The sequence below is a fragment of the Crotalus tigris genome, unplaced genomic scaffold (genome assembly GCF_016545835.1).
Source record: "Crotalus tigris isolate CLP2741 ecotype Arizona unplaced genomic scaffold, ASM1654583v1 scf7180000019563.1149672, whole genome shotgun sequence".
Classification (NCBI taxonomy): Eukaryota; Metazoa; Chordata; class Lepidosauria; order Squamata; family Viperidae; genus Crotalus; species Crotalus tigris.
Genome location: NW_024097595.1, coordinates 433,746 through 444,037, shown reverse-complemented (window position 1 = coordinate 444,037; position 10,292 = coordinate 433,746). Strand labels below are relative to the sequence as shown.

The following is a 10,292-nucleotide window of genomic DNA, read 5'->3' as shown; positions in this document are numbered from 1 at the left end:
CTGCCACCGGTTCAGCTCATTCCCCTCCCCTGCTACCACTTTTCTAGGATGGTCGCGTACCATCTGCCAGGTGCCAATGTACCACAGGTGGTACCCGTACCACTGGTTGAAAAGCCCTGTATTATGGTGCACACTGAAGTTCATTTTTAAAGAAGCAAAATGAATACCAATAAAATGTGTTGACCATATTATTTATTCTAAAATTTTGTTTCACTCTGCATTCACTCACTACAGAATGTTTAAGGCTTCTGGCACAAGGATGCTATTACATTATTTATCAAGGATGCCAGTTAAAATATGTCATTATATTGAGATTATATTTCTTTTAAAAAAGCTTTGTAAAATGATACACATCATAATTAAATCAGGTTTATCAGCTTATGTAATTATGGGCTTGTGAATAGAAAAGTGACTTTGTTTAAAAGGATGCAATGGTTTCCTTTTAGTTCATACAAATTAGCATTTTGTTCATCATGTTGCTCATCTCAATTCTCACTATGTATTACATTCACTGCTGTTTTTCTTTTAGTTTAGAAGGTTCTTGGTTCCTGTTACTGATGAGGTTTCAGACTTTCAAATTAACTCTGGAATCATTTATTTTATTTTATTTTTAGTTTTTATTATTTTAGAACAACAAAACAAAACAAAACACATCAAACATTGCACACATACACACGTAATATATCCTTTTTTGTTAACAGCAGTTTGTAACAGTACTCTTCTATTCTTTACATTTCTCCTCTTTCTTTTTTGAAATATTTGTCCTTATTGCCCCATTGTTTCTTATTTATATTTTCCTTCTTTCATATTCAACTACTTACTAGGAATCCAATATTATTCATTGTAGTAACACTCATATTTTTTATAAGACTCGACCGGAATTCTGGAATCATTTATTATCAGGTCTTCATACACTGTGACCTGATTATGCTAAGATTATGTCTGTCTGTCTGTCTGTCTGTCTGTCTGTCTGTCTGTCTGTCTGTCTATCTATCTATCTATCTATCTATCTATCTATCTATCTATCTATCTTGTTAACTCCTACCAGTAGTAAGAAACCTGATAACCAGATACTTTACCTGACTGGATTTCCATGAAAAAATGCATAAGCATAATCAGTGTTACTAAACTAAATGAACATTGTTCAGTTCCTCTTTACCTTAATGCACATATTCTAAAATTATGAAATAGAAGTAACAAAATTAAACCCAAGCTTTGTTCCTAGTTTTTAAGCAGCTTTTCATTTCTTGATTTTAATAAATTGTTCGTCTGAATATGAATAGTTTTAGAAGTTTAATTTTAATAAAGATAAAAATTACTGTAATATTTCATCCTGCACATATGGAATATTGGCACATTTCTTTGTGTTACATTTTATACAGTTTAACAAAATATTTCAATGTATTCATCTATTTCGAGCTAAAAAGCCAACTTTTCTGAAGTCAACCCAACTGAATTATTCTATATAGTTTAGATGCTACACCCTCTAATTTGGAAATTTGAGTGTTCTGAAAAAGCTACTTAAAGCTATGCATATTAATACAATATGCATTAGTATTGTAGTTCCAAATTTAAAGTCAAAACATGTGCAACAAGAATGGAAATAATTGACTGATTTTTAAATCTGTTTTGTATACTGATGATAACTGTAAACATTAAATTGTTACTTGTATCTTTGTAATTTTTTTTCTCCTCTTTCTCTTTATGTCAAGATGATTTTCTTCCCAAATATATTTATTTAACTCCTTTAATAATGTTGGACACTAAGATAAACTTTTACACCTATTAAACAGTATTTGACTACTAGAAAGGAAGGGAGGAAGTATACAATACAATTGCTTGTTCAAACTGGATCCTTTCAGAAGCTTCCCTCTGTTTCCAAATTTAACTACACAAATGAAGTAGTCTTTTTCAAAAGGTCTAGTCAGCAGCTCATTGAAATCAGTGCATTTATACAAGGAAACTGATTCTGTATTCCTTGCGCATCTGACATTTTCATTAACTGGAAGAGCTGATAACTCAAGACTCTCATGAATGCTACATCCATGAATATTAACTTTGTGATTTATGTATGCACAATTTCTAGATAGGCTGTACATTTTACATTTATCCAAATATTTGAGTGCTTTTTAAAAACAAAATTCTTGTAGGTACACTTATGATTCTGCCATTAACCAAAGAACATTTTCTATGATCAAATCGTTGCTGCATTTCTAAAAATGTTTATCTAAGAGTGACTAACAGTAAAATCACTGCGACTTTTGAAGTCATGTATAGAACGCCTGTAAATTAGATTTCCGTTAATCCCATTAAAAACATTTCCCTTCCCAGAGCAATATTTGGATTCTCTTTTTTTCCCCCTTTAACCGCCGAAATCTCAGCATCTCTCTCATACTCACGCACACACACTTTTGTATAAGAAACTCCACAAACTACTGTGACATGCGCTGATTTCAGGGTCTTTGACCTGTCTGGAATTACACACTTTATAGCGGGTGCCCTCTCGTTCTACTCCCGCTCATTGGCTACTTGAAAATGAATATGCAAATAGCCCCCCCCTAGCCTCCCTTTCTTCTCTTTTGGTGTTTCAGCCGCCAGGCGGAAACGAAGAGCCGCGCTTCCCACGGGTGCGGAGGGGAGGGGAAGGGAAAGGGGGGAAGGGCAAAGCAAAGGGGTTGGTGGTTAAGGGAAGCCACTGCTGAGGCTCTGGCCAATGGCGGCGAGGTGGAAAAAGGCCAAGAACGCATCTCAGCCTTAACACCGCCAGCTCTTTCTGCAGAGCCAGACGCGCGGGGGGGGGGGGGAGAGAGACCAGCGAACGCGCGCACCCCAGCCAGCCAGGGGGAGGGGGTGGGGGAAAGGGTTCAGCCTTTCTTGGACCTCGTCCAAGACAGCAACCACAACCCACTCTTCAGTATTGCAATTCAAAGAGGAAGGAAGATTGAAAACGAGGGAGAGCAAGAGGCGGGGTGGGGGGGACGCTCTGTAGACAGACTTTTTACCTTCGCTGGTTTCTCTCAACTCCTTCTCTAGCCAAGGCTTCTGATTACCTAAAAATAATCTGAACCAGTAACTCTTTCGGGTGCACACAAACCTATGTATACGAGCCAAGGTTACCCTTGGAAATCCAAACAAAGCTAAAAACCACACCGGCTCCTTGAGAAATGCATACATTTGTTCACTGAAAAATTTGAAGCCAACGGCCCCGTGTTGTGTTACAGAATTAAGGAGTCCACAGGTTTAAATACAGTACAGTTCAATGGTATGTGGCATTGAAAAAAAGATGTCTTTTTAAACTTGCTTGTTGGCTGTCTCCTGTCTCGGGTAGATCGTCTTGGATTTACAAAGTGAAGGCTGTTTACACACTCCCTCCCCCCCCCCAATCCCCAGTCATTTTCTGATTTTGCAGGATTTAAGAAATGGATTTGTTTATGTTCTTGTCTACAGGTCACACAGTCATGCCAGGAAACAGTTAATTGAAGCTTGTGTCCAAAAGTGCTGAACTTGGTATATTTCCTGCTTCCAACTTTCTCTCCTCCTGTTTGCTGGCAAATGCCCGTTAAGCATTGAAAAAGATTAATATAACATGTTGGTTGATTAATTTGTAGCTATGTAGTTAGGGTTGCTTTCTCTTCTTAACAGCTGTCATAGATACACCCTAGTTCCTTCTGCTAAGCTGTATGGGAGGGGAGTGTTGCTGTAGTAACATGGCTATTACTCTTTACATGCTAGTTAACTTATATGAGTAGTTTACTATCCTACACTACGGACTAGTTTCTTTTGTACTTCAGAATTGCTAAGCATTCTCTCCTTGGGTATGCTTTTTGTGGCTTGCTTATGTTTTCCTCTGTCAAGTGGCTGTGTAGGTCTTACTGTCTTGCATGTTTTCAGACCTATTCCCTGAGTTGGTGTCTGCTCTCACCACTTGTCCTCGCTTTGCCTGTGTCTGGGCCATATTTTAATGCACAATATCCCATCTATTGTGGTTGAATGTGGAGTGTGTGAGGATTTGGCTGCTCTCCGGTTGAAGGGGGCGGGGAAGCCCGTTCGACTTTGACACAAGATGCCGATGTGGCGTGATCTGAATTATTATTAGGGCTGTGAACATGGCTATCTTTCTTGCTGCTGCTGGAAAGGGCTGCCACTGAACTTGAGAAGGGACAAACAACATCTCCAAGTCCCCTTCGCTCCCAGTACAGTAGCTGGCAGAGAAAAGGCGCCAAAATACACAAGATTAACTTCCCTTTAAATGATGCCGAGGCTCTACTCATGTAATCCTAATGAATATTCACAGGAATAAAATTAAAACGTTGAAATACATTTAGTGCCTATTTAAATATACATTAATAAGTCAAGAAAAAGTTTTAAACTTTCCACCTTAAGTAATTTAGTCTGATTCTTTATAAATATTTGATTAATATATTCATGTTTTCCAACAGGTTTTCTACTGTTCTGGGGAAATGGAGGACTGAGCAAATTGGACATTTGTGTAGGCAGGGTGAAAAAATTTGAGTAACATAAAACGTTGTGGTTTTCAGTTTTATATTGAGGCCTGATGTTTGCATTTTTTGGTCGGGAAATGGAGAAAGCTTGGTTAATAGAGACACCAACAAACCATATGTGGACAGAGGTCAAGCCCACATACGCTGTGAAAAAGATATGCATGCACACCACAGATATTTAAATAGTTGAATACTCAAAAATATGCATGCATTATGAGCATAAATATCCTAATTCCTTAACTAGAAGCAATATTTGTTATACGTATACATTTTTTTCAAAAATATAGAATTAAGCAAAAGGAATATAATGTTGTAATGTAGTTAAAAATAATAAAGTGAAATATAGAGGAATGTTAGATATACATTTATAAAAGAATCATATACTGTAAACTCAGATATAAGTCCAATTCAACAGTAATTTGAGTATTTGTAGTCTAAAATAACTAGTGTAAAAATTTCAATTATTTTTCAAAAGTGTAGAAAGACAAAATATTTTTATATAATAGGATTTTCTGGGACTCTAAATGAATATGGGACTAAAGTTATCAATATCTTGCAAAATGGAGAGCACTTTTTCTCAGATGTTGTCAGTGATTTAAATGCAGGCCTTTCAGCTTTCATTATCCTTTAAAAATGTTACTGGTAAAATATTTTCTAATGTGTTTGTGAACATTGTGAAATATTCAGTGTTGTACATAAAGCCAGAAGAATAAGAGGGTTTATAAGACCTAGAAAATGAAACGCTGAGTCCTTGTCTATGGAGAATGGGAGGGGGAGAAGGGGGCGGAGGGGGAGTCAGACCCTTCTAGATTTTGATAAAACATACGTGCAGTAAAGCCAGATAACTTTCTATATTTGCAGTAAAATCGCTGCTGCTTGCTTAGTGAGTTTCAAACTATACATATGCATGAAAAAAGGTGACTATACCATTCCTTTAATTGTTCTGCATATGTATGTAGGTATAAAGTAATTGGAAATATAATTATGTGAGTCTTACTGATCCTTCAAACTCTGATATAAAAGCTTAGAATCAAATTGTCATCCCCTAATGGATTATTCAGTTATTTGTTTAGTATTTTTTGCTCTTTCCTTGTTTTATAGTTTTTAAAATATCTGCCTAAATTCCTAATCCTGAGAATATTCTTTGGTAAACCATACATATCCAACTGCAGAGCTAGCAATACAACATGGTTTTGTTCCATTTTAGTGTTATGGTCTTGTTTTGGGATTGCAGAATACACCTTTTAAAATTAAATGTTTATAGGTTGCAGGTTGTAAGAGAATCAATTGAATATTCACATAATGTTCTAATAGAGTAGAGAGAATTTGAGAATGCAGACTTAAAAAAAATTGTTGCAGAAATTATTAGTGGTTTTTCTTTACTGTCTACCAGTCAAAACTTAATAAGTGAGTTTTCTTTCATTTAGAAATATTTTGCTCCTTACCAGGTTTGTAATAATTGTTAATTATTGCACCGGTATATTTATAGTTGAGCTGGAATCGTTGTGATAGCATGGGAAGTATATACAAACACATATTCAAAATTATATATGTTCTAAAACTAAAAGTGGATTAATCTACAAGAGAATTTTGGAGATACAATTTTGTATCTTCCAGTGTAAAATGTTTTAATATGAACAGTATATTGTGTTGATTTTTATGCATCCTTTTCATATCAAAGCACTGCTTAAGCTAAATCTTGTTTTCTCTTGAAAAATTTCTTATTATTGCAAGAGACAACTGAAAATATCTTCCAGGTAAAAGTTTTACTTTGGCATGTGCACATTATCTGTTTATGCTTCTGTACGCGCTTAAGTAATTACTGTACTTTATGTCCTCAGGAGAAAGTTTCTAAAGCTAGTGGATGCTGTTAGCATGTGGTTATTATGCTTGGATTATTAAAGATGGGCATTTGTTTAGATGAATCACAAAACAATTTCCATTCCCTTCTGAAAGATGCCTTTATGGAATGAGCTTGGTTAGTCTTGGCTTTCAATCTTGTTCCTGGAAAAGTCTGCACTTACAGTGCTGTTTGTGAAGCTCCTAGTGCTGGTTTATTGGTATGTCAGTGAGTGAAAGGGCAGGCTGGGCTGGGCTGGGCTTTATGTCTGTGGGGCACCTAAGGATATGGAGAAGCACAATTATACTGTAGTTTTACAAGAGTTTTTCCATCCCCTTGCCACACTGTAGCCAGACACAGATCTGTCATGTTGTTTTTTTTCCCCATTTAGTGGAAAGGAATAGGGCTTGCCTATGTTTTCCTAGCTTCCTGTCATTATGAACATGTAAACTATGTATAGACATGTAAAGTCAGCTGGTTAAGCTCTTTTTGGAATTGTGATAAAACGAGCTATAATTCATCAGCTATCTACTTCGCTCAGGAGTTAGCAGTAGTTAACACTTTGTGTTTCAGATCATATTATTTAAAGCAGGTATGTCAAACTCGCGACGTCATGTGACGTTGCGTGATGTATCAGGACTTTTTCCCCATTGGGCGCGGTTTTGGAGTGACGCATCCGGCCCATGGGCCGGCAGTTTGACATGCCTGATTTAAAGTGTTTGTTTACCTCTCCAAGCAAGGCAAGAGTACTATGTAGAGCCAGTTACCCATGAAATGAGCTCCATTGCCTTTGAATAGTATTAATACAGGTAGTTCTCAACTTACAACCATTTGTTTAGTGATTGCTTGAAGTTACAATGACACTGGAAAAATGTTTTACAATTGGTCTCACACTTACAACCATGATAGGTGCTTCTTTGGTAAAATCCAATTGAGTGCCATTACTGAGAAGCATTTTCACTTCTAGCCTATCACATTTTAAAAGACTTAACCTTCCAAGTTGTAAAACTCTGTATCCTCTCCTAATAGTCCCCAAAATGTGGAGCAAAGGCATTTAAGCTCATATTGGTTGAATTCACATATTGCCATAAGTCAGAATGTGGCTTACTTTGGTTTTGGATTAGGGTTTTCTTAAGTCAAGCACTATAGTTTGTAAATCATCATTCATGACTTAGTATGTTGTATTAACCCGTCCTAGTTAAATGTTCATTAAGTTAATCAAACTACAGTTTATAGGGATTTATGAACCCAACCATTATAACAATGGCCTAATTTGCATGGCACTCATCACAGTTGCCCGGGGGATGCCCAGTTGGGGGGGTCTTTTCACATCCCTGGCAGGTGCTGAAGCAAAAGATGAGAGCTCCCACATGGATCTCGAACATGGGCTTGCTAACCTCCAACCCAGCAATCTAACCACGCAAGCCATTGTGCTCCTTACTGGCTTATTTTATAATGTGGTTTGTTTGGTTCTGGCTTGCTTCCTATGACGAGAGTTTTCATTATTTTTTCTGTTTCAAATAGTCAGAAACTCCACTTTCATTTTTGAATAATAAAGATCTGAAAGAACAAAAAAAGAAAGGTTTCAAGATCTGAAGATTGCCCAGCCCTGTCTTGGAAGACAGAATGGTACATTCAGAATGGTTCGCTCTGTAAGTTAACCTTCTTTTCTCAGATGAGAAAAATGATCTGACCATTATCAAAGCTGAAATGTGCCTGGACTGGATAGCTATCTCATCACCCTTGACTCAGCATAAAAGAATGCCAGGAGAACATCTGCTTGTTCCCATTATTAATCCCTATCCCGACTTTACTGCATCTGTTCTGAGTCACTACTGAACAATTTGTTGGAACTTTGGAGAGACGCTGGTATCAAAAATAAGGACGGGGACAGATGACAAGCACTTAGGAAACAAAGTACTACTCTAGTTAAGCCCAAAATAGCTCACCTGACCTTTTTCTAAGATAATGCATAGTGGAATAATATGAGTTGAAGAGAGAAGATATAACTTTAAACTAATGCCCTTATTTATTTAGTAATTTTAAAAAGTTACAGAACCAGCTACCTTATAAAGTGAACCTAGGTGGCTTAACATCAGTAAAAGTAGGAATAAAGCAATTATGACCTAAGGTTGTTTCATTCATGTTTGGAGGCAGAGTAAGGATAATATCATAGGGCCAAGGGGAGGCCAGGTTTGTAAGGGCCTGGTGGTCCTCTGTTAAGCTGCAAATGAGGACAGAACATGACTGCTGGCCAGTTTATTTTTGAAGTGATAATAGAAAAAAAAAGTCATATTTTGTCACAGAGTAAGATGAGTTGAACAAATTGCATCTAAAGCATAGACATCCAACTGTTTGGCTTGCCTGGACCACACTGAGCAAAGAGGAATTGTCTTCGGACATATATATTATATATTATATATTAATATATATATATGTAGGTCTTTGGTTATTCGGGTTTTCTCCCGCGTCAAATTGGAAGTGTCTTGGCGACGTTTTGACAAAGTCTCATTTGTCATCTTCAGGCTGGTGCTTTCGGCTTCGTGCTTTGGTTATTCGGTTTTTCTCCCATGTCAAATTGGAAGTGTCTTGGCGACGTTTTGACGAAATCTCATTCGTCATCTTCAGGCTGGTGCTTTCGGCTTCGTGCTTCTAGGAGCATGAAGCCGAAAGCACCAGCCTGAAGATGACGAATGAGACTTCGTCGAAACGTCGCCAAGACACTTCCAATTTGACATGGGAGAAAATCCGAATAACCAAAGACCTACATACAAACACCTGCGAAAACCTCAGAAAACACACACACACACATATATATATATATATATATATATATATATATATATATATATATATATATATAAGAAACTTCCTTTTTTATATTTATTATTTTGTAGGGCTGCGTTACTAGCTGTCTAGGGCCGCATGTGGCTGTGGGCTGCAGGTTGAACATGCCTGATCTAAAAGGCTACATGAATGTAGACCCAATTGTGACAAACTGATCATTTTTAGTTCATATTATGGCAGTGTGTTATGTAAAACTAGTCAATGCAATTAATTTACTATTCAGTGTATTGTACAAGTCCAGAGAACTTGACTAATTCAATAAAATATAACTTAGTAAACATGACTATTGTTATATTTATTATTACTAACAATATTAAATGTGAATGTCTGAAAAGATGATCTATTGGTAGACATGCATAAAAATCTGGGTCATTAGTGTGAATACTGGGGAACGTGGCTTGAATCTGTGACAAGCCTGAAAGGTCTTGCTGTTCTTTGATTTTAGGAAAGTCTCAAATGAGAAATATGTAGAGACTTTTAATATCAAGACTTGAACTAACATGTGCATAATACTTCAACACTCAGATTTTTTCAAGCTCATCACACACACACACTGTTGTAAGCTTTTATGATAACTTCACAGCATTATCCCTGAATTAAAGATGGGAAATGAAGACCTACTGCTTGAAAGATATCAGCAAAACTTCATGCAGTAATAGAAATTATATTTTGGGCAACAGTCACATTTAGGGATTACAAATATATTTAACTTGAAATAAATCTGAAATTAGTTGACTACATTTCCAAAGAAAAATAAGAAGGGTTGAAATGCCATGAATGCATGGGAAAAATGTATCTTATCTATTCTCATGTTTTCATTTAAAATGTATCTATTGCAATTATTGTGATTCAGCAGATTAAATGCAGTTTATTAAAACTGCAGATTTGTGTCTTTTAAAAAAATCCATTGCATAACTTTATATATATATAGTATTAGCCCTTGTAATCTCAGGTTTCACTGAGTTTATAAGCAGTGGCTTGCTTAACCATGGTTTATTCAGTAACCCATAATTTGTAGGTTTCAACTACTCAGGCATAATTTATAGTAATAAACCAGTATGGTTTGCATTACATGGTTGAACACTCCTACTATGCTGAGCCCA

The 10,292-nt window shown here is 36.4% G+C and overlaps 1 protein-coding gene across 10 annotated transcripts in view; it reads left to right on the top strand.

Moving 5' to 3' along the window:
• The window catches only part of NFIB (nuclear factor I B), a 335,263-nt gene that overhangs the window by 91,627 nt on the left and 233,344 nt on the right, over positions 1–10,292 (top strand). The gene's annotated exons all lie outside the window — the stretch shown is intronic.